This window comes from Sander vitreus, chromosome 23 (genome assembly GCF_031162955.1).
Source record: "Sander vitreus isolate 19-12246 chromosome 23, sanVit1, whole genome shotgun sequence".
NCBI lineage: Eukaryota > Metazoa > Chordata > Actinopteri > Perciformes > Percidae > Sander > Sander vitreus.
In genome coordinates this window covers 20,888,400-20,913,017 of record NC_135877.1, presented here as the reverse complement: position 1 = coordinate 20,913,017, position 24,618 = coordinate 20,888,400, and the positions used below count along the sequence as shown (strand labels likewise).

General features: G+C 42.8%; 1 protein-coding gene across 1 annotated transcript in view; it reads right to left on the bottom strand.

Annotated features, from left to right (window-relative positions):
• The window catches only part of LOC144512326 (thyrotropin-releasing hormone-degrading ectoenzyme-like), a 186,271-nt gene that overhangs the window by 113,033 nt on the left and 48,620 nt on the right, over positions 1-24,618 (bottom strand). The gene's annotated exons all lie outside the window — the stretch shown is intronic.

The following is a 24,618-nucleotide window of genomic DNA, read 5'->3' as shown; positions in this document are numbered from 1 at the left end:
AACTGCCGTTGATCCAGACTATTCTTACCCTAACCAATCTCACTCCTCATACCTAATCCTAACCAACCGATCAACCAATCAGAGGCGAGTCATGCCTTCGCCCTTCCCTCTGGACCATCCATTCTAGTATTAAGCTTTGGTGTTAGTTTGTGTTATGCTAGTAGCAGCTAATGTATCCTGTAACCCAGAGATGAGCAGCGGGCTACAGAGGTCTCACTTCTTTCTTACCACACTAAATGTCCCAAAAAATGTCCAGTAATGAAAATGCACGCTGAAGTGAAAAAATCAAGACGACAAAAACAACGGGTGTAGACGTTTTGAGGCGCATCACACACTAACTGTGCGAGCATGATGGTGTCTCTTTGGCTGCATTCAAACTTGTTTTTCTGGATGGTGCACATGTACACTGTTGACTGGGATGGTTGGATTTTAGATGGAAATAATTCTGCTTCAAAGAGTTCAGTATTTAAACATTCATACAAAACCATGTCCTCAATGTGTAGGATATACATGCAGGGACGGCTAGGACTCAAAATGGATGTGTTTTACCACTTATCTAAATTTACTTTTAGCTTTACATGTTTAGATTTCTTCAGCTGTGTTACAGTCACTTTGAAGAAAGAACAATGAATGTGTCCCTGGGTGAAGAGTCCTCTGAGATGTGATTAACACACACACACGGAAGTGGATGTATGTGTTTTTTCCAAACAGATATTACAGCGGAATAGAACAGATGGATCCATACTTAGTCAGGATCACCAGTAAAAACGGTTCTATTAGTGAGTAAAGATCAGTTATTGATGGGAATCTGAATGGACAACTTTCTGATCAAAAATCTCCAACCTGAAAATTATAATCTTGTCTTCGTCTCCATCTCCTGCCTGGTATCATTATGTTTTAATAAATTGAATAATTCCCTCTCTCTGCTCACGCTCTATTCTCTTTCCTAAATCAGAACATGTTTCCAGGACACGTTAAGGCCACGACGTCGCCACGGAAACTACAGCAGTTCTCCCACGTGCTAATTTATCTGTTTAGCCATGGAGGAGGATGCTAATGACCAAGCACGCAACGACATCTACAACCAGAGAGTGTGTTTTATCAGTTCGTGGTGACATTTGTGTCTCTAGTGTGGAAATATCAGTGGATGGACGCGCACACACACACACACACACACACACACACACACACACACACACACACACACACACACACACACACACTTTGTGATGGAGGCTGAGAGAGATGAACCTTATAATCTACGGCGTGAAGAGGGCTCATTAAGCTGTCGTGTTAATCTAAGCAGTTTGGAATTAAAAGGCTCTATCTGCAAAGTGAGAGGCTTTGAGATATTATATTATACAGCTTTAAAGTTTTCACATTAAAACTGAAACGTTCAACCAAAGAGTTGAGTCCTTCAGCGGTGAAAGTGTGCTGTATTTCACAGACTGACAGCTTTCACATCAGCACAAACCAACCGAACAGAATGTGCCTGAATCAGAATCAGGTTTTTTGCAAAATAGGTTTTCACATTCACTGAATTTTCCTCGGTGTTTGGTGCATTACATTCGCACATAATAAAGGTGAAGACACTGCTAGTCTGTGTTGTTTTGTTGCAGCAGAAAGGTTTGGACAGCACTCAGACTGCCTCTCTAGCACGGACTAAACACTATAGTTTAAATTCTGTTTCCAACCAACAGCAACTCTTTAGAAGAGTGGCATCTCTGTGCTCTGCCATTTCTACAGTACTACTTTTTCCTTTTCCTGTAGCACAGGTGCCTCAGGAGAATTGTCAAAATCAGCTTGGAGGATAGGAGCACTGACTCCAGTGTCCTAGGGAAGGCCAATCTCCCTCCCCCCCATCACTGACAACACCAACTCCGATGGATCGGCCACATGATCCACATGCCCAACTCTCCCCTGCCAAAAGGGAACTCTCTACTCCCAGCAATGGGCAGTTGGTCAAAAGAAAAGCTATAAAGACAAAATCAAGGCAAACATCTGCCACAATGACCTCAACATCTGGGAGCACATGGCATCCAACAAGCAAGTCTTTGAGGGTGCCGCACGCTGCAACCATAACCTCCACCTTTCTGCGGACAAGAGAATGCATCAACGAAAAAAGGCCCAAACCACGCCAGGAACCTCCACCTTATACCCATCCCAAGCTGCCCCAAGATATGCGGGTCTAGGATTGGCCTCTTCGCCCACCTGAAGACGTCAACAAGTGATCGCCTATGATGATGACTACTACATTACTACAGTACATTTCTTAAATATGCAATTCATATTGTCATTTTGTTTGGCGGACTAATGTCCTATAGTGCAGACAAGATGGGATTCGCTATGACATGTTGTACGTTTTTAATTTGTAGTGTTCCATTTATAAAAAGGAGGGGCCCTCAGTAGTGATGGGCTTCCAAGGAATTTCATGAAAATCAATGTAATATATAATGTGCGTGTGTGTGTGTTGTCTAACTGACCTCCAGCAGTTTCACCACTGAACCCCTCTTCCCAACCAGATGTGGCTTAACACTACTGCGCTAATGAGGTAGCTGACTCCACTGACCATCATGCACTTGACTGAAAGCGATGAAGGAATTATGGAAACATATTCACACTTCATACCGTAAAAAAAATAAAACACACAACCAGAGAAAAATGTTTTCTGACTGATGACAGAAGAAAGAAACACATTATGAAACACTATAAAACACTTAAAGACTGAAGACATCTATCAGTCTTAACCAAAAAACTCCACATGGATGGGTGAAACAAACACAGGACTCTCACCGTCCCGTTTGAAAATAAAGGTTTTTTGTTGGTTTTTTACTTAATGAACGTCACATTCAGCACCTCGTGCGTAACCTTCTGGATCTCAAGTAACGTAACCACGACCTTTTTCTAACTCAACTAAGTAATTTTTGTGCGTAAACAACCAAACTGCAACCATTTCTCAACATTAAAGACACTTTTAAAATCGCACCCCAATTGATGTTCTCTGGTTTAGACATGATTTTCGCCACCGTTAGGGGCGCTATTCTATGAAACGCTCCTGTGGGTTGTATTAGAGGGTAGGAAAAAACGACCCATATCGTCCTATGGTTTGCCAAACCTCAATCTTTTATTAAATTTAGTAGTTTCGTTGCGTAACAAAATGGCGACGTGTGTAAAACCGCGACAGTTACGTTCTCTGGTTAGATACGAGGATGGAAAACGCTCCTGCGGGTCTATTTCCTGCCACTGCTAGACGGGGCGAATTTATGAAAAGCTTCTGTGTGTCGTATTAAAAGGGTAGGAATAAATGACCTATATGGTTGTATGGTTTGTCGGACTTGTTGGTCAGTCTCTCTTTATATTACAGTATACAGTTACTATAGTTGAGGACGTTTACAAATGTGCACAGTAAGTTGCTTCTTTGCACGATGAGAAAGTTCCTAACCTCTTACTTTGTTAAAACCCTCTGGATTAGGAGTAAATGCACCGTCAAACTTTTGTTTCTCTCATATCCCGACGGACTCTCTTTTATTGAGCCGTGACCGAAAAAGGCTCAGGCTATAATAAAACACATCAGCATGTGTGCTTCTGCCAAACAGCACTTTACCTCAAACTTTACATCATGTCTGGCCACTAATCCTTCATTTGTGCTTTATATTCAGCTGGCTTCTGTTTGAGCTTTGTGCTCTGTTTTTTATACACAACATAAACTAAAGTATAAGGACATCTTAATATTACATTTTAGATTAATCTGCTGGTCTAACAGCCTCCAGTCGTCTGGCTTCAGTCTCTCCACCAGATGTTGAACCTGCCGCAGGGATTTGCTCCCATTCAGACACCAGAGCATCCAACGTTGATGTTATGTGACTAGATGCCTGTACTACGAAGCAAGATTAACGAGGTAACTTAAGGTTCAACCCAGGGTTTTGTGTATCACAACGGTGGATCACTTGTTACCGGTTTAAATCGCCGTGGTAACTTATGCTTAACACCTAACCTGATCGGAAGCAGGTTAAGTTGGAGATTAGAGAGGTGTGCTCATAAAAGTTATTAAACATTTAGAGACCGACGGCCCCGTTAACATTCCCTGATGGGTATTTTCATGAAAGATATAGATTTTCAGCAGAGGTAATTACATATAGGCTATTTGTCGGCTTTTTGAGCCGTGTGCTGCCAATGTGCACATCGGTTTGAATTATATTTTTATACTTTTTATTTTCTCTCACGATCACTTACCACTGCCAGGGTTGCAACTGAAATGAACGGCTAAAGCAACGACAGTCAGATCTTGTGCCTGACTGAAGGGGAAGTGATATTGATAAGAGTTGTGACACAGGTTATGCTGAACCGTGGTTGTTAGGTTAGGTGAAGCCGGGCAACTGAAATAAATCCAGGGCATGTTGATCTTGATTCGCAGTCCAGGCCTCTGGTCTGACTCACAGTCGGTGCTCCAGATTATCCAGAGGTGTTGATGGGGTTGAGGTCAAGTTCTTTCACACCAAACTGGGAAAGTCATGTCTTTATGGAGCTGGCTTTGTGCACTCATATCCGTTTTATTTAGTTGAATATCTGTAAATCATGATTTCATTAGACATTGACCACCATTACCTTTTCATAATCAATTACCCACCATTTATGTTTTCAGACGACACCTCGATACCCCATACTACAACTTACTTGCTTACGTCTTTATGATGCATCTAGCTCTTGTTCCTGTCCCATTTCAACACACTTTCTGGCAGCTGCTTATGACAAAACATCTCCCAAATTTCATGTTATCACCAACATCTAGCTAACCTTTTTAGTTTAGTAACTGTCAGAGAGAAAAACCACCTTGCTCTCAGCTGAAGGACGACAGAGAGTGGATATCAAAGTCTGCTGTCACACAGTAAGTTTCTCTGTCGTTTTCCAATAAAGAACATTTTGAATCTCAAAGAGAGAGGGAGAGAGAGAGAGCAGATGGATGCAGAGATGGGGAAAGAAAGAGTGGGAGAGACATTACCATGGCAACAGATGTTGGGTCACTGAGGCAGTAAGAGGCCAGCGAACTCTACCCTGGATTCTGTGTGTGTGTGTGTGCGCGCGTGTGTGGGCGTGTGTGTGTGTGTGCGTGCGTGCGTGGGCGTGTGTGTGTGTGCGTGCGTGCGTGCCCTTGGATCTGACGCAAGAGAGTGTTTGAGTCAACAAGCTGGCAACCAACCAACTGGCTGGCGCGCGCGCACACACACACACACACACACACACACACACACACACACACACACACACACACCTACAGGAATTACTCTGGTTGTCGTGGTAACTGATCTGTGGACCTGCAGAGTTGCGATTCAGCTCCACTGGATATAACTCCTGTTCTCTGACCTACAGCCGAAAACTGTATCACCAAGCAGCAGAAATCGTACTAAAGGGCGAGAGGCTTGGTTGGCGGCTGTAGTTTGGTAGAAAGAAAATAGTTCCTACATGAAACTGCTCACAGCCAGGTCTGTGGATTATCTTGAGTAACCGGCCCATTGAGTTTATCAAATGTATTTTCTGTCGCTTTGAGGACAACAAGCCGAGTACCATCTAGTTCCTTTATACTGGAGAGAAGACAGACATCTCTACAACTGATATCTCCAACACTGGGTAACTCACACCTAAACTATCTAGATAGTTAAATAGCACTACAAGTAAGGGGAGGGAAAACAGGTACCTTTGATTTTTAGGGTGAACTGTTCCTTTAAGGCACACAGCCTCATTTTCCTCCCAGCTCGCTGGTGTTCGATGAGCTTTTGAAACTCGACACACTTCACAGCAGAGCTGACATCCACCACTAAAGTGTTTAAAAAGTTTTGTTTAGAACCCCAGGAAGCCTCATTACTGCCGAGACGGAAGGATCCACTCAGACAATCAATCAATACTTCAATTGATCAGTGTTTCCTCAGGTGAACTAGTGTCTGTGTTACTTACAGTGCATCTTTTGGGACCATGTTGATCTACTTCTATCTCCGTCTCTCCTCAACTGGTTATTGTCTCCTTTCTTTCCCTTGGTTTAAAAAAAATATATTTTCTGTCATTCGTTGTGCAGGTTGTCTTAGATTTTGACAGCAGGAGAGCAAAACGCACTCACACGCACGTGAGTGTTACATAACAAGCTCTCGCCTAGTCTTGAAGTGACACTAAAATAGCTGCTTCAGCTTCACACTGTCTTCTCTGTGTCTTTAAAAGCACCAATTAGAGACATTTAATCATTGCACTGGCTGTACGGGCGAGTTACACTCAGTTACACAGCAAAAGAGAGAGTTTCATTTGTCCTCTGCTGTCTCTAGGAAAACCTGCCTGCATTGAAGTGAACTGGAAGCGCCAAGTTCATTTCACTTCTTCTAATGTTTGTCAGCGTGCAAATTTTCAGAACCATTGTTGCATTAAGAAGATAATAAGTCTGTGAAAGCTCCCCGAACATCATTTATCAGTCTGGTTGTTATCCCTCTCCCCGGCAGTCTCCTCCGCTCCATATCTTTATAAGGGAGCTAACCGCTAACCGGAGCTAATGGTTGCTAACAGAGCCTTCAGTTCTCCGTGCCTGTATCCATTAACTGCATTTATGGACTCAAGCCCGAATAAAAGCCTTCATTTTATTAAATTGGCTGTAAAAGTTTAACTACAACTCAGATTTGTTTGAATGAGTGCAACAGGACATATCAGTAGGCTAGGTTTAGGATCCCTAAAACACAGATTAAAACACTTCAAAAAACGAACAATGATCTAACAAACAAAATGAATAAGAATTTACTTTAGGTAGCCCGAGTCTTATGTGATTTAACAGGAGTTGGGAGGAAACGGTGTTGAGATTAATATTAACATGTAACTTTCTCTATGGATCATAATATAGTATTACGGGTATTTTATTTGTTGAACCATTAACATTTGGCAAAAGAAATTAAATAAAGGATTTAATTGACAAAGCACATCATGGCTACACTTTCCTGTCATTTGTTTTAAATTCAAAAAGCAATTTGTTGTATTTTAGAAAGGCAGAACTGAGATTTTAATATCTGTTTATTTATCGCAAGTCAAATCATTATTGTGATATTTAACAACGTTAGGGCATATTGCAAATTTTCCTCATTTCGTGCAGCCTTAATAACTACCCTGAAATTGCGTCAGATGCAGCATTGTGTTGCAACATTTATATATGTATCATCTTTTAGTCTTGTTTAATATGTAAATAGTTATTACTTTGTATGATAAATGATCTGATAACGTTATGTAGTCATTGTTTTCACCTTCGTGTGACTAGTTTATTACTAAACTCAAACCTTTAAGCGCCACGCTGTCACATCCTGCGCCAGTCACCACCACAAGTAAATTCCCAACCTGTGGGAAACGCTGCATACTGTACTTGGAAATGATTAGCCTAGCTTAGCATTAAGACTGGAATCAGGGAGAAACTGGTAGCCAAACGCCATTCAAAGTTGCAACCAAAACAGCCCAAAATACATGATTTCACAAACTGTCAGTGCTCCTTTGATGGCATATTATTGTTCTTTAAATCATTGCAACTGTTGGCTTTTCAAACTGAAGTCGATGCTTGAACACGCCTACAGCTGGTCATACGTGTAGATATTTCAGCACTGAGGCTGCAGCTCTGTGTGATTAGTTAACCAGCTGACACTGAGTAACATTAACGCTCTGAAACGGAGTGTAACTCCTCCAGACAGGGTAGTGATTAAATGTCTCTAATTGGTGCTTTTAAAGATACAGCAAGTGTGGGTGTGTGTGTGTGTGTGTGTGTGTGTGCGTTGCACAATGCGTTTCGCATGTTGAAGTGACACTAATAGGTACACACACAGAAGATCAAGATCACGCCGGTCTTGAGGCTTGAGATTTTTTGGTTTGTGTGCTGAAGACACAATACACCAATAAACTGGAGGTTACATCATGGAGGAAACTGTACTTTCTCTACACCTGTCTGTTTCTCTGACGCTGGAAACATAATCCTGTGCAAAAACACATACATGTATCTGCGGGAAATAAATAATGGCATTATGGGTAACTAGAGGCTGAAGAGCTGACGCACACACCTCGACAATCTCGACAAAATGGCGTGAAATGCTACGGATCAAACAAGCTGTTTGGCTGATCTACTTCCTGTCAGTAGAGGGGTTCACATATAAAAGAAACAACCTTGTGAATGTCTCTGAATGATACCTGTGTGCACATCACTTAAAACCCCTGAAGCTCTGCCTCGCTGAGGAACAACCGACAAGGTAGCCATCAATCAACAAACCAGGACAGAGTATCCACTACACACCAGCAGAGTACAGTGGTGGAATCGGTCCAACTCCCAAACAAACAGGCCTTTGACAACTATTGACAAGCTCTCAGTTGGTCAATGTTTTTTTCTCATGTATCTGTCTTTCTGAAAAGTGTTTTTCGGTCTATGTTACAAGATTGATTGCCTGGCACTGACTTGGTGATTGGCAGATCAAGAGATATCTCAAATTTCCCATTAAACTAAATTTGGTTGAAAAATAAAATCCATTTTATGATGTAACTCTGGGGTTAAGGTTTGGTTAGGTTCAGTCACAAAAATAACGTGAATAGGTTAAGGGACACATCCTCATTTGGGTTAAAGGACTACTTTGTAAAGGATCCGGACCTTCATCCTCATGGTTACGATAATAAACACGGGGTTAAGATTATGCAACGATCCTGGACTGTCGGTTGGGAAACAAACAGCAGCATCCTGTGTTTACGTCCGATGATTTGTTGACTCATCCAAGCCACACGGTCTTTGTCACTCAATATTAGCATCGTCTGACTTTCTCCTTTTCTCCCGCCATAATTAATAAGGCCACCAGATGGCTTTTGCAACGTTCATGTAATATCAGCGTTAGCGTAATTACAAGTTTCAGACTTTTAAATAGCGGTCATGCCAAATTCCAAGTCGTAATTACGACTGTGAAACTCAGATATTTCTGAAAGCTCTCATATCTCTATCTTAGCACTCAACACGGGAGAGCCTGAAAATCAAAGAAATACGGACGCCACACATCAGCCAAAGACAGTCATCACATAACCGTTTCGATGACTCAAATTATCTCTAGGGGTTATTAAGAGGTTAACGCAGCGTTTGTCACAACATTATTTTTTTACAGGTAACAAGTCTTTATATGTCTTATATGACTTTAATTTCAAAGATTATATTTCAACATGTAGTTAGAACATGCTTGACATTGAAACAGTCATTGAAATGCTGTTGAAACAGTGAAATGTAACATTGATATCTATAAAACCTGCACTTTTAACCATATTTAGCTAAGTGTGAAGCTTGATCTCTATATACGCTGTTGACTGCAAATCCCCAAAACCATCCTTAGCTTACTGTGTAGTCTAATGACATTTAAACACCATTTTTAAAAAGATACGACGACGACTAATATATTTGATTTCCAGCTAGAGTGTCCATTAGGTTTTGCGTGGCTTTGAACCCCCACCCCCCCTGTGTTGAGGCCCCACAGCTAGTCAGGAAAAAGCAATTTAAGCGTGTCCACAAACAATTCAAAGCAGTTCTTTGTTTTACTTGAGCAGCAGCGATCCGCTTGTTAACCCTGAACCTGATGTTGTCTACTCAGCTGAAGAGGCTTTCTGCTCCCCTTTGTGAAATCAATTCACCTCAGTATCTCCTCAGGATCTGAGACACTGAGTCTCATCTGTGACTGTCGTCCTACAGCTCTTTGGAAATAATCCCTTTAAACTCCTCTCAGAGGTCCTGGATGGTTTTTGGCTCTGCTTCGCTCACTGCTGGAAATAAAATTCCTCACCTCTGGCTGTTTCCCAACTGCTTTGAAACAGAGTCTGTGTCCTAAATAGACCCCGGTGTTCATCCATTTTGTCCTCTGAACCGCAGAACAACCTCCAAATTACATTTCAGTGCGGAGGTCAGAGAAAGAAATTGTTGCTAAAAGACTTTGGAACTAGATAACATCTTCATTCATTTTCAGTCTGCTTTGCGCAAGCAGCACAGAATCAGCCAACAGAGAGGACATCCACAGAACATCTTTAAAAGACAGAAAAGCTCTAAGAGCAGCCTGATCTGATAGGACAAAAGTAGATGTTGCGTTTTTCATTTGATATGTAAATCTCCTTCCTATTTCTGTAAATGTTATGTTGTTATACAAAATTCAGCCAATGCTTTGAGATGTTTCCACCTGTTTCCAGTGCAAACCAGATGGTATGATTGGAAAATGGTCATCAGTTATTATCAGTAATGGAAAGTATAAATGATTTGTATTCATGCTGGTTGACTAAAAACAGCTGGAAGTCAGTTGTAGTTTGGCCTGCTGATTTTCAGAGTAATAACTCAATCAAATCTGAACAAACAGACCTAGCACATACTTTTTTTTTAGAATCAGTGAGATTAACACTTCCTGATATATAATTATCTATGATGCGTATTGCAAATATCAGTCCATAAATCTGCTTAGAAATCATAGACGATTTTGATAACTCCAGAACCTGCCTGAAAATTATCATTTAAGTTTTCTTCAGTATCAAAGTCGTAATCCAGGGATAGTTGTCTGTACATACATTGGTACACTGCAAAAAGGAGCTGATAATGGCTAATCCTCCATTCTTTTAATGGTGCCAAAATATAAACTTAAAAGTTCAGGGTGAACAGTTGTCTCGATTTTGGCTCTTTTTGGATTTTGGAGTGACAACACTCTGGCTTATTTGTATTTCTTTGAACCAATCCCAATGGTCCTGGGTGGCGCTAGGCCCCAGATGCAGCGACAGTGCCCCTGCAGAATGGAATGCAGAGATAGCGAAAGGGGAGGGACAAAGCCCGACCTCCGGCGTGTGTCTCAGCACTGTACTGCAGGGAAGACAGACCAGTCTAGTGTTAGTACAAAATGTTTTCTTACGTGCAGCTTTAAACAGAGTAAAACATGTTTTTTGTCCCTGTGGACAGGTTAGTGGAGGAGAGAATGGTTCACTGTACGACGTCTTTTTAGTTCAATAATAAAAATAAATTAAAGCCGTAAATCTTCAGTCTATTGCTATTTCTACAGTTGACGTATATTTGGTGTAACGGCCATTATTGAAGCTATTCGATCCTTAGTGGAGTATTGGCTGCATCTTTTGCATCAAATGAAAATGATGTACATGTTCTGTGCATTAAATATGCATTTCCCTCAAATTCAGACTGACCTGTGTTACGTCTTCGAAAACTCTGATCTCCACTAGAAGTTCTGTCAGTTTGTAAAGGCGATTTGATGTTCAGCAAGGGACAAGAGGTTCAGTTTGTTGTGTCATTGCTGCCTCTTTTTTTCTGAGGAAACTTTGTAAAGTCATTGCAGCCTAAGAAAGACTGTCTTCCTCAATTTATTGAATATTAATGTTAAATCCTTTCAAACGGCTCTGAATGAAGTGGACGTACCGACTGACTGGAAGAGACTTGAGCTCTTAGCAGCAGGCAGGCAGCTGACTGGCCTGCAGCTCTGTGAGTGTGTGTGTGTGTGTGTGTGTGTGTGTGTGTGTCTGTGTGTGTGTGCGCGCAAGTGTGTGTGTTTCAGTTAAGTCCATCTGTTGTTTTGTGTCACCCCAAGGCAACGGCATGAGAGACCGAGCGAGAGACAGAGGAAAAAAAGAAAGACGGGAAGAAAAGATACACGTGGAGAAATGATGTGTGTGTGTGTGTGTGTGTGTGTGTGTGTGCGTGTGTGTGTGTGTGTGTGTGTGTGTGTGTTGGTCCTCAGGCGGTGCTGTCTGTGTGTCTCTGCGGATCCCAGATGGAGCCAGAACTCAACAGAACACATTAGTCCACTTGGCGTGTTCACATACACGTTCAGACACACTCAGATATTCAGTGTAATTCTCCTGACAATCGGATCACCTGAGCCGCCGTTCGCTCTGCTGCATCAAGATTTCTGCTCTACCGGAACAGTCAAGTGAATTCCTACGGAAGCCCAAAGAGGCCCCTTATCGCTTTATTAGGTATCTCGACTTCAAGAACGAGGACGAAAAAACCCAACTCCCAGGCTGAGACTACGTTTTTGCAGGAAGTGAAGAAACTCGAGTATCTCTGGGTTTCGTTTGCAAGTGAGGAGAAATGAGGGAAAGTAAAAAAGGAATGAAAGATTGAAAGATTTGAAAGCTCCACTGGATCAGTCATTTCCCAAAATGTTAGATTTGGACTCATTGGCTCTGAGACTTGACATTATCTTACTTACTTGACATATTGAATGGCGTCCAATTGGTGCTTCCACAAACTGAGCTCTCCAACTGAACTTCTTTACATTTAGGAGGAACAGGAAAGAAGTTTAAACATAACTTAGTTCGAGCCAAGTGGAGAGTTAGAATGTAACTAAGTACATTCATTTTTACTATATTAAGTCTTAAATACTGTACAAATAAATACATACATTAATAAATTTGAGGTACTTTACTTAAGTATTTTAATTTTAAGCTACTTTATCATTTTACTCCACTTCAACTCAGGCGTAAATATTGTACTTTTTACTCTACTACATTTGTCTGACAGCTTTAGTTTTTTTTTTTTTTTTCGCTGAACCTTCCTCCACAGCTCTACGGAGGAGGGTCTGGCTACTCCACATAGCATTCTGGGACGGGAGATAAACGTGCTCTGGTTTATTGGCATTTCTTTAAACTAATCAGTCGTCTTGGGCGCTAAGTGCCGGACGGAGCCAGCAACATAGTCTCGGGAGGGAACTTTTTTTGGTGGAAAATGTGTACGTTCAAAAGTTGTTTTAGTCGTGCAACAGAAAACTCAGATTGGAAAGATAGTCTAGCTAGGTGTCTGGATTTACCCTGCAGAGATCTGAGGAGCAGTTAAAGGTGCAGTAGGTAAGACTTATAAAACTAACTTTCTGTCATATTTGCTGAAACTGACCCTATGTTCCAGTAGAACTACATGAAGCAGGTAATAAAAAAAAAAGAATCTGGCTCCTCTGGCACCTCTGTAGTGCGATTTGCAAAAATCCACAGCTCCCTGTTCAGATGCACCAATCAGGGCCGTGGGGGGGGGGAGGGTCGGACTGCGTGTCAATCACAGCTATGCACACACATTCATTCTCCCTTGTGGGGGGAGGGGCTTAGGAGACCATTTTGGGCTTTAGCAGAAAGGGGGGAGGGACTGAGAAGTTGTTGATGTTCACATTTTTTGGCTAAGTCCTGGATCTTCCCAATCCTACCTACAGCACCTTTAACCATAGTCCTCATAACACAAAGAAAGCGGAAGGTAACGGACATCCGGCCGAAAAGAGTATTGATGTGTAGTAATCATCACCTTAACAAAAAAAACATTTAAGTACTACAATAGCAACAGCTAAGAGGTGACATCAGAACAACAGCTGCTTCACACGTAGCATGATATTACTTGCTCTTTTTTACATCCGTCTGTTTTGTGTCTCTTAATTCCCGTCTTTCTGTGCCAACACTTGCAGGTGAAATGTGACTTCCTGCAAAAATGTCATCACAGTTGACTTTTGTTGTAGAGCAAGAAGAGAAGGTGATGCTGAACAAAGTGTTGAGTTTAGTGTGAAATAAGTGATGTTTGTATTCACCGTTTGTATTGTGTTGCCTCGATGTAGATGTAGATGTAAAATACGATCAAAGGTTTTGTTGCCTCAGAATGTAAAGGTTTGTTGCTTCTTTTTAGTCCCCCAACTTTTTTAATTTGCAGCCTCTGAAAAACATTCTCATTGCATCAGAAGTTTTGCTTTTCTGGCAATTTTAATTTACAGACAGTAGAGATATTACAAGAAATGAGGTTGACTCATGCAACAAAGTCCCCAGCTGGACTTGTGAACTCAACAAGACCAAAGAAAAGGAAAAAGACCACCACCGAAACACACATTTATTGATCAGATTTTGTATCTTTTTGCTATCTGGAGCCCATTTTCAGCTGGTATTGTCATGTGATCTGTATCTGGATATCATTATCTTGAAAAAAACACAACTTATTAATGCCAGGTTTGAATGCAGCCCACATCTAGAGGTTAAACTTTAAACTCCACCTTGAAAGATCAATTCAGTTCCCCTCATTGTCACTTTTTGCTGTAAAGGCGAGAAACTTTACAAGACAGTTTTCAGCCCATTCTGACATCTCACCCAGTCAGCATGCCTTGCTTTATGAACACGTCTCTAGCTCGCACCTCCAAACACTCAATATCACAGTTGGTCACTATCTTCAAGGAGAATATCTCCTTTGAATATCTAACGGATGCTTGGGGCAAGGAATTTGGCTCTCTTGAGCTTTAGAAAAAAAAAAGGGCTAAGTAGAATTAAGGATTGTTCTGTCAACGCAAGACATTCAATTTAAAAGTATGCACCGTATAAACTATTCAAAGGTCAAGCTGAACAAAATCTACCCCTCCATTTCCCCTAAATGTGACAAATGTGAGTTAGAGGTCAGGACTTAACTCTTTTGGTCATGCGCCTAAATGCATAAGTTCTGGGAGAAGATATTTCAATGGTACAGGGTAATACTTGGGAAGTAATACTTGGGAAAATTACACTCAAAGGTGTCCTGACTGTAATTTCGCAATACTGGGCTGTTCTGAATACTACTTTCAACTGGCCCTCATGTTTGACATGGTTGCAGGGTTATTTTGAGGGAATGGAAATCTTCATCCCCTCCTCGTTACTAGTACTTGGTATTTCTAAAGGCCTTTACACACCGGGGGCATGACGAATGAACAGCATGAAAAAGCTAAATAATCACCTGTGAATATTTCACATCAATAATATTTAGGCCAGCAGTGATGCAAATTTGTGACAGTTAAAATGACAGAATAAAAGTTTAGAAAAAAGGCACCAGCTACCACGGACAGTTCCAGACATATTTCAGGGACACTTTGTGGTACTTCTGGAGATACTGCTAAAGTGAAAGAGAGAGAGCGAGAGAGAGATATGATAGTGAGAGCAGACGAGAGAGAGAGCAATCAGAGTTAAGTGTAGCGGTGAAGATATCAAGTGAATGTCCATCCATCCATCTATCCATCCATCCATCTTCATCCGCTTATCCGGTATCAGGTTGTGGGGGTAGCAGCTCCAGCAGGGGACCCCAAACTTCCCTTTCCCGAGCAACATTAACCAGCTCCGACTAGGGGATCCCGAGGCGTTCCCAGGCCAGGATGGAGATATAATCCCTCCACCTAGTCCTGGGTCTTCCCCGAGGCCTCCCCCCAGCTGGACGTGCCTGGAACACCAGGGGGCATCTTACCAGATGCCCGAACCACCTCAACTGGCTCCTTTCGACACGAAGAAGCAGTGGCTCTACTCCAAGCTCCTCACGGATGACTGAGCTTCTCACCCTATCTCTACGGGAGACGCCAGCAACCCTCCTGAGGAAACCCATTTTGGCCGCTTGTACCCTGGATCTTGTTCTTTCGGTCATAACCCAGCCTTAATGACCATAGGTGAGGGTAGGAACGGAAACTGACCGGTAGATTGAGAGCTTTGCCTTGGCTCAGCTCTCTTTTCGTCACAACGGTGCGATAAATTGAATGTAATACCGCACCCGCTGCGTCAATTCTCCGACCAATCTCCCGCTCCATTGTCCCCTCACTCTCGAACAAGACCCCAAGGTACTTGAACTCCTTCATTTGGGGTAAGGACTCATTCCCTAACTGGAGAAGGCACTCCATCGGTTTCCTGCTGAGAACCATGGCCTCCGATTTAGAGGTGCTGATCCTCATCCCAGCCGCTTCACACTCGGCTGCGAACCGATCCAGTGAGTGCTGAAGGTCACAGGCCGATGATGCCATCAGGACCACATCATCTGCAAAAAGCAGCGATGAGATCCCCAGCCCACCGAACTGCAACCCCTCTCCACCCCAACTACGCCTCGATATCCTGTCCATAAATACTACAACCAGGATTGGTGACAACGCGCAGCCCTGGCGGAGGCCAACTCTCACCTGAAACGAGTCCAACTTACTGCTGAGAACCCGGACACAGCTCTCGCTTTGGTCGTACATAGATTGGATGGCCCTGGGAAGGGCCCCCCTCACCCCATACTCCCGCAGCACCTCCCACAGTATCTCCCGGGGGACCCGGTCATACGCCTTCTCCAGATCCACAAAACACATGTGGACCGGTTGGGCATACTCCCAGGCTCCCTCCAGGATCCTTGCGAGAGTAAAGATCTGGTCTGTTGTTGGTCCGTTGTTGGTCCGTATGGAATCCGCATTGTTCCTACCTGAGGTTCGACTATCAACCGAACCCTCCTTTCCAGCACCTTGGAGTAGACTTTACCGGGGAGGCTGAGAAGTGTGATACCCCTGTAATTGGCACACACCCTCTGGTCCCCCTTTTTAAAAAGGGGAACCACCACCCCGGTCTGCCACTCCTTAGGCACCGTCCCAAACTTCCACGCAATGTTGAAGAGGCGTGTCAACCAAGACAACCCCTCCACACCAAGAGCTTTAAGCATTTCTGGACGGATTTCATCAATCCCTGGGGCTTTGCCACTGTGGAGTTGTTTAACTACCTCAGCAACCTCCACCAGGGAAATTGATGCCAATCCCCTCATCATCCTCCAGCCCTGACTCTACCATAGAGGGCGTTTTAGTCGGATTTAGGAGTTCCTCAAAGTGCTCCTTCCACCGCCCTATTTCCTCCTCAGTTGAGGTCAACAGCATCCCATCCTTACTGTACTCCTGAGGTGGCGAACGGTTTTCCAGAAGCACCTTGGTGCCGACCGAAAGTCCTTCTCCATGTCTTCTCCGAACTTTTCCCACACCCGCTGCTTTGCCTCTTTCATGGCAGAGGCTGCAGCCCTTCGGGCCCTTCGGCACCTTGCAACTGCCTCCGGAGTCCTCTGGGATAACAAATCCCAGAAAGACTCCTTCAGTCAGACGGCTTCCCTGACCACCGGTGTCCACCACGGTGTTCGTGGGTTACCGCCCCTTGAGGCACCTAAGACCCTAAGACCACAGCTCCTCGCCGCAGCTTCAGCTTCAGCTTCCATTTGATAGAAAACATTTTTTTGGGACCATAGAGAGCCTATGAAGTTGAGTACTACATGCAACTAGCATTGTTTTTGAACTATTCCTTTAATGGCACTTTGGACCTTAGACAGGATTGTGGACCAAAGAGTCAGACAGACGGATGGACATCTTCGTCTCTTAATGGAACAGAAAACTAAATCATTCTTTTTTTAATGAATGAATGCCTTTATTGTTGTTGCATGTTTCAATACAACAACATTTTTCTGTCTCTCGAACACACACTCACATCCTTATTATCTTCATCTGTCTGTACAAGGCAGTTTTCCCTCTGTCCCTTTAAATCTGCATCTCAGCTCATCATTTCTCTCTCTCAGGAGAGCTCGATGCCCTGCATGACAACAGATGGAGCCCTGAGGCACTGGGAACACACACATACACACACACACACACACACACACACACACACACACACACAGAGCTGGCAGCAGTGGGGTAGGAGGCAAGCTGTGGTAAAGACTGATGTCAACATCAGTATGAATGCACACACACACACACACACTCACAGAGAGAGCCCTTGGTTATGTGGATATATGCAGATGAACGGGGGTGAACACACACAGCAGATTTATAGTGGAGGAATGCACTCAGTCTCTGCTGACACACACACACACACACACACACACACACACACACACACACACACACACACACACACACAGACACACAGTCTCCAACACACAGACAGAAAAACAGGAAATATCTGACTAGATTTAAAACAGAAAATCTAATCAAAAGACGGATTCACACAGAGGGAGTTTGCTCTCTTTGCATTTATGTATTTACCACAGTTCACACTTGAATTTTGAGCTAATTTGAGTTACAGAAGTTCAGAAACACTGAGCTGGGAGGGCATTTGGGGATTTTGGGACCACTCTTTGGCACAATATCAGTGTTTTCCTCTGGTGACTCCATCCATCCATTTGAGTCTGACTCCTGCTCAGCAAAACGTAAAGTCATAATACACCTTCCCCCCATCAACTTTCTTTATCAACTCGTGGAGGATCACCAAGCAAACCAAGGCATGCTGGGAGATGTAGTCCCTCCTGTGTGCCCTGGGTCTGTCCTAACAACAAGTCAGAGGATCACTCAAACTGGCTGATAAACTGACAGCCTTTAATCATCCACTCCTGAATAAGATGGTGAGATACAGCAAGTCTGACACATGGGGCGGCTGCTTTATCCTCACCTTCACGCAGTGGCGGAACGTAACTAGGTACATGTACTCAAGTACTGTACTTCAGTACAAATTTGAGATACTTGTACTTTACTTGAGTCTTTTCTTTTCATTGCACTTCTGTACTTCTACTCTACATTTCAGAGAGAAATATTGTACTTTTTCCTCCGCTATATTAATATGACCGCTTTAGTTACTAGTTACTCTACAAATTAAGATTTTTACACACAAAACACATGTAGTTTATAAACTATGATGTTTTATTATAAATTAAACTACCCAACAATATGCAGGCCTTCAAGTCCAGCTGAAATTATTAGACCATTAAACATTTAGTTGATTGACAGAACAGTTTGGATAATTTCCAGTTTCTAAAATGTGGGGGATTTTCTGCATTGTGTAGTTTTACTTAACCTACTTATACTTTACGTACATTTTCCTGGTGATACTTACATATTTTTACCTAAGTAACATTTTCAATGCAAGACTTGGACCAATCAGGAGTGATTTTACTTGTTTAAAAGTAGTGGCTTCAGCCAATAGTGAGTGAGGAAATTCAAGCCAGGCCAGACATTTTCTGGACAGGCGCGGTGCTATTCATATGCTAATTAGTCCAGACACTCTCTGGCCAGGAGAGGTTTCGTCATATGCTTATTAGAGCCATTTGCACCTCCGCGGGAGCTCTCCACATACGTCATGGTTCTTTTCCGACAATATGTGGCACAGACGAACGCAACATTCACAGCCTGTAAATTGTTGTTAACTGCCAAAAATTAGGGAGATTTACGGGCGTTTACGGGGACGAAAATCCCACTTTTCATGCAGTGGATGTTTGTCTCTGTTCCCGAGTCACAAACTGAACCAGAGTGGACAGTCTTCACAGTCAGGGCCCCGAGGCTCTGGAACAACCTGCCCGAGGCAAAAAGGCTGCTTATCCTGATTTTCTTTTCTTTTACTTGAATTGTCTTTTTTTCCAACTTATGTTTGGTTTTGATGTTTTGCAGTATAATATAATGATTTATAATTCACTGATTTAAATGTGTTGCCCTCTGTGAATCTACTTTGTAACCTGGGTTTTGAAAAGCTATATAAATAAGGAATATTAGCCTGATTATATTACAAGAGCACCACAGAGAGCCCCCTACCCATTTGTGTCACGGTATGGTTGGAGTGCAAAGCTTTAACCCCAGAGATACTGTGGCAGAAAAAGTTGAAAATATCTATAGTGGCCATCTGCAACTAATGCAGAGTGCCAGCATACTGGACGACCAATCAGGAGCTGTATCTGGCTCGTATATTATTGACACTTTTGGCTAGGTTCTGGGAATTTGGGCACGGGTTGACTTGTAGTGAGAATCAGCTCCAGTTAGTAGCACACAGCTAAGCTTTGGGCAAATATTGACACCTGGAATTAGACCAGCATACTGATTCTGGTGCGTCATTGATCACAAGTCTGGCAGAAGTCCAACAGCCAGGTGTGCCAGGTTTACTGAAGGGCATGGTTTAGCAAAGACATTTTTGCTACCTGGGTCTGAAGCATCTTTAACAGTAGCACCAGGGTCTGTAGTGGTTTTCAGAACATTTGGACCAGAAGAACCCAATTATCTGACAATATATATCTCCAGACTACTACACTCCTCAACACACTGTTCAAACACATAGATTGACCTGATGATGGCGCTAAATGAAACATTAAGGGATCACCTGTGATTACAATTCATCCTGAGGGAAACATAAATGTCACTACCAAAATGGCAATTGGTCCTATAGTTGTCACAAAAAACACAAACATCAGGCTGGTCCTAGAAAGACCATCATCTAGGAACCATGAATTGCTGACAATCCATTTGGTAGACGTTGAGATATTTCATAAGTCAAATTTACATACACTGATGGCAGTATGGGATTCATCTTCTGTGGGCCATGGACATTAATGGCAATCCATCTAAAAGTTCTTGAGATATTTCAATCTGAACGGACTGGAAGACATTGCCATCCCTACAGTATAGCCGCTAGCATGGCTAAAAAAGACAATTCTCTAAGAATTGGTGGGCTCCTTATGATATTACTTTCTTCTTCCACATGCCATGTATTGCACCAACTATGCATCTGGTTTGTAGGGCTCTGTTCTAATTGGCTGTGTTGGTATAGCAGAACATATATGTTGCCAAACATGACATCTAATGGTTTCTACACCTATGGTGTATACCTGCAACATTTTCTACCTGCTGTCTTTTATTGAATACGAGTTGTTTGCCTGTAATCGCTACACCAAATTGCAAATGCGAGTTAGTCTGGAACCTCTCAGTTTATTTTTGATTTCCAAAGGGGCATTGTCAAAGGACATAGATCAAAATGCCTCTGGACGCAGTTGGTTTTCAAAAATGCCGTGCTCCTTTTTACTGTGTCCCGGCTCCCTGGGTGAGCAAGCCAAAAAAAGAGGATCAGTATCACGTATTCTGCATAAACCGTGAAGGCTCTGCAAGTTGTTAGTCATCGTCTGAAAGGGTCTGACCGGCTGGAAGTCTATCTAAATTGTAGGGGGACCAGACACATCTGCCAGAGAAAATCATCTGGTTCCCAGGCTAGCTGTATTGATCAGAGTGTAGTCTGGATCAACAACATTCATTTCCAGAATAATCGCAGGAACATCCGGCGCTGTGTGTTGCCATTGTCTAACTCCGTTCTCTTCAGGAAACAACAAACCTTGAGCTAGCAAGCTACATGCTGAAAATGGCAAGTTTTGAAGAAAATTTGGATGGTGCAACAAGGCAGGCCTGCTTGATTGATATAGATGAAGTACACATGACGACACACTGGTAAGACCATGTATCTAGCTAATTCAAATAGCTCACGTTACTGTATTGTGTGAACAGTTAACTTCATTTAATATTGTATGTGGCATTTTCTTTTGGGGGCTGCAAATGTTCCACCAAAACAAGTTCCTTCCCGAGACTATTTTGCAAAGGCACCATCTCGGCAACCGGAGCTTAGCACCGCCCAAGGCAATCATGATCGTTTTAAAGAAATGCACAACAACCCAGAACGTTTTTTTCCCCTCCTATCCCAGAATGCATCTGTGGTGTAGCTAGACCTTACTCCACAGCGCTGTGGAGATAGGTCTGGCAATGCGAGACTACTCAGAGTGTTATGTAGTATGTTCTATGCTTGGAAATGCTGTATTGTTTTGTTACAGCATAAATATTTTGTTCCATTACATCATTGGAACAAATTGTATCTCCAGTGTAAGAGACTTTCACATTCTCAGACAATTTGTTTCTAGACTCCCAACTCTAGTAGGCTCCTAACACAAATTAAAATCCTTTGGAAGATGTCAACACTTCCCTGTAATCCAGTTAAAGCCAGGCCTTTTCTGAGTTCTTGACAAGTTGACAACTTTGATATACAAGGTTTTCACCTGATATCTTTGGTGCCACCTGGTATGGCCGAAGTGACATCACCTTTAGCTAATCATGAAACGGCCTTTTAACGCTAATATCAGTGTTAAAGGGGTGATAGAATGCAAAACCAAGTTTACCTTGTCATAGTTGAATTACGACAGTTTGGTGGGTAAAAATGACATACAGAGAACCTCAAAGTCCCATTGACACCTCTATCCTATGCAAATCTCACAATTTGAAACTGCTGCTAAAAACGGGTGAATCTCAACAAAGCTAAAAGTTGACGTCAACTCGGTGGCTGTACCTTATTTGGCTCTTCCTTGTACCTTTGTCACGCCCCAACATTCACATAGGCCACTGATCTGGGACCAGTTTGTCTTGTGAATCTAGGTCGTGCAGATCTCAGAAATTTTATACATTGTCCGTCTGCTATTTCATCACTAAAATAGCTACAATCAAACAATCAACTACGTCGAAGTCAAATATGGGCCGTTTTACGAAAATTGATGGCTAATTGCAAATTTTGTCCGACTGTGTGTCGGAGTTCAGGAGCTCCGCAGGCTAACGTGACAGCGGCCGCTGCTGCCTCAGTTGCTGCCTCGCCGCCTGGCCTGTCCTCCTTCACAGACCCCGGCCTGCTGTGAGCTAGATGGAGCTCCGTCCCGGCCGGCAGCCCGCGGCGCTCCTTACCCGTGCAAAGTCACCGTTTCTGGGTTACTGGACTACCAAATGCCGCTGCCCTGACGGAGCTCCAGGGCCTGCAGCTCGTTGCTCTCCCTCCCCTCTTCCTGCTAAATAGCCGGTGTGTGTGTGTGTGAGTGAAAGCGCGGTCAGCGAGATTGTTAGGCCCGCAATCTGTTGTGGAGCATTATAACTTCAAAAAACCACAGGTTCCAGTTAATTATCTTATAATGGATATGTGTGTTGAGTTATTTAAACAAACGATCAGGGAAATAAATACCTCGTCCGCGAGTCTCATTGATAGAGCCTGCGGTGAGCTGGATGGAGCTCTATCAATGAGAGCTAGCTAGCCTCCTCCTAACGAGACCTCTGAAATTCACAAATATGCATTAAATTGAAATCGGACACAAGTGTTAGCTTTGTGAGACCTTAGGGTAGATGTGATATAAATGCCGTGACGAAATTCAAAGTGTATATATACTAAATTTATGCCGAAAGTGTACCCGGGGTCTGTGAAAGGACAGGCCGGGCAGCGAGGCAGCAACCCAGGCAGCACCGGCCGCTGTCACGTTAGCCTGCGGAGCTCCTGAACTCTGACAAACAGACAAAATTTGCATATAAGCTAACAATTTTCGTAAAACGGCCCATATTTGACCTCTACATAGTTAATTTCTCGCATAAAAAAGTATCAGAAGTGAATTTAGTAATGAAATAGAAGAACAATGTATAACATTTCTGTGCAGTGTGTGTGTGTGTGTGTGTGTGTGTGTGCTTCGCTCAACCAATCAGCGCGCAGCTTATCTAAATATTCATGAGCATACCATATAAGTCATTTCAATCAGGCCAATTTTACAGTGTTGCATTATGGCCCATAGAACAGCACCTGGGCCATTTTCAGCCCAACCAATGTTACATACCCTATTAGGAGACAGGACCAGTGTGAAATACCCTATATAATCATTCTATCACCCCTTTAAGGTCAGGAAGGGAAGTAAATGTCAAACCTAATCTGAGCAGATGGAAATAAACAGGAGGCTTTGACTGAAAGTGAATTTATAATGTGATTAATATATGTGGACAGGAAGAAAGTGTCTGACATATATAATATGGAGCCACATCGATCATATTAGCCCGTTTGGGTGTGGAGAGGAAAAAAGGAAATGTACCACTGTGACACAGCTAATTGATTCTTGCAGGACAGAAGTATAAAACACAAACAATTATGAAGACAGAAGAAGGATGACAGGAAAAGCGAGAGGAAAGAAGGGAGTATAAACACCAAACAGGGTCACATAGAACTGTACAATATTTTTTGGGAAGTAGAACTACTGCTGAGAGGCTGAAAGCTTAACAGCATGAACCAAAACCTGCAGCCCAGAAAGAAAGAAAAAAATATCCCAATGTTGCACAAAATACTATAAAGTCTAATAGGAACCAGGATAAAGGATCCACCAATCATCGCAAAGTGAGGATGCTGAAAACAACAGATAGCTCCTTTTGGCCACAGGTACTTTTTCCAGAACCCTTTTTCAAGAACTCAGGAGCTGGACACCCATTTTAAATACAGGAACTTTAAGTTTTCAATCCTGGCCCCCCCAAAAAAAAGTTTCTGGTAGGAATAGGAATGATAGGATAGGATAGGAACAGGAACCATCAGGGTGGAGTTCCCAGTGCTGAACGTCACTAGCTGGTCAAACACAGGCCTTACAACTACTTCATCTTGCCTTCAACATTCATTCATCTTGCAAACTAACATTAGTTATTGTACCTAAAGCCCCTTTCACACATGCACTGCACCCCTGAACTTATCTAGACATTACCCGGAGGAGCTGTATGTGAGTACGCAAATGTCCAAATCAGTTGAACTGAACATTAAACCCTGCCAGCACCCTAGTACAAAGTCTATGTAATGTCCGATTGAGCCCATGTGTGAATAAAGCAGGTTATTCTTCGGAGAATTTACCACCAGCGAGTGGGCGTGTTGATGACTTTTCTATTTTGCGGCGGCTGCGAAATGGAAAGAAAACCTCCGAGGGTGAAGAGAATGATTAACTGGAGGGATGGCGAGATTCCGGAACTTCTGTCAGTAAGAGCAGACACCAAAATTCAAGGAAGGGCAAGACACTTTTGGTTTCAAGTGCCATTTCGACTACTTTCAATACTTTAACTTCACGTCTCAGTTTAATTCATTCATGTGCACCATGCAACATCAGCTGTTACTATCATACAAATTTATTTTAAAAAGCTTCAATAACCAGCTACCTCATGAGTCTAACAATAAGCAGGGACAGAGTTGGCATAAAGTTTCAGTACAACAAGGTGCAGTCCTTACTTTGATGCCTAT